The following is a 1,312-nucleotide window of genomic DNA, read 5'->3' as shown; positions in this document are numbered from 1 at the left end:
TATACTAGCAGACCCGGCGAACTTCGTCCCGCCCAAAATTTTTATATATTTTATTGAAACTTTTTGGTCCAAGATTTTCACCAACAATTCACGTTTACAATTTTCATAGGCACATTCGTCTGCTAAGATTATGGTTTGGTGGTCATTTGCCGCTTTAAATAACCTAAGGAAAGTGTTATATCCGTGAAGAAGTTCTTGAAATTCTCCAGTTGTGCGGCATTTTATAGCACGGTTATTCGCAAAGCGAAATAAATTTTTTCCTCTTCACTCCCTGGCGGCAACAACCCGGTTCTATAGTGAATGTCCTAGAAGCTTTACAGTATAGTTGGTGGCAATTTCAAAATGGGTGCGAATCATTGTTCTACAGAAATGCAATATACATATACTTATTTCAGACGAAATACCTTAAAAGTTTGAACGCATAATAATATTTGAAAATCACATCCATTAGGCCAATCGCAACGCAGGAGCGTTCGATATACCCAATGGTGCAACAGGTCGATTTAATCTGACCTTCACTGCCTCTTTTCTCACTTGGCTATTTTTAGTAATAGCTCGACTTCAGCACCACTTGGCAGCACGTTTTTGCAATAGTATTGCATACATATTTAACATATTTAACATATTTAACATTAGCCAAATCGGATCATAAATAAGACTTTTAGTAATAACTCAAATACAGCGCCAACTGTCGGATTAAATTGTGAAACTAAACCATCCAGAGACCCACTCAAACACACAAAAAGTTTCGTTAAAATCCGTACAACCATTTAGGAGGATTTCACTAACAAACACACCTACAGAAGAATTTGAAAATACATTCAAAGATAGCTAAAGGCCGGTACGTTTGTAGGCCTCACACCCCCTTTTCAAATAGCCCAAATTTTCTCCATGAGTATGGGCTTGATTTCAACTACATACATATCTCCACATGAAGTTCCAGTACTGTACCATGCATACTTTCAGAGATATTCAGTATACAAATTCGATTTATATGGGAGGTGCTACGCCCCCCTTTCCAACAGCTGCCCTCTTTCTTCATGAGTATGCGATTGATTTCGTATATCTCCATACCAAGTTCCAGAACTCTACCATGAACACTTCCAAAGATAGGCAGTATGAAAAATTCGGTTTGTATGGAAGGTGCCACGCCCCCTTTTCCAATAGTTCCAATTTTTCTCCAAGAGTATGCGATATATTTCGTACATCTCCATACAAAGTTCCAGAACTCTACCAAAAAATTTCCAGAGATATGCAATATGAAAAATTCGGTTTGTATGGGAGATGCCACACCCCTTTTTACAATAGCTTA

This window comes from Rhagoletis pomonella, unplaced genomic scaffold, assembly GCF_013731165.1.
Source record: "Rhagoletis pomonella isolate Grant_MI unplaced genomic scaffold, Rhpom_1.0 Rhpom_scaffold_00004, whole genome shotgun sequence".
NCBI classification, from domain to species: Eukaryota; Metazoa; Arthropoda; class Insecta; order Diptera; family Tephritidae; genus Rhagoletis; species Rhagoletis pomonella.
This window is presented reverse-complemented; position numbering follows the sequence as displayed.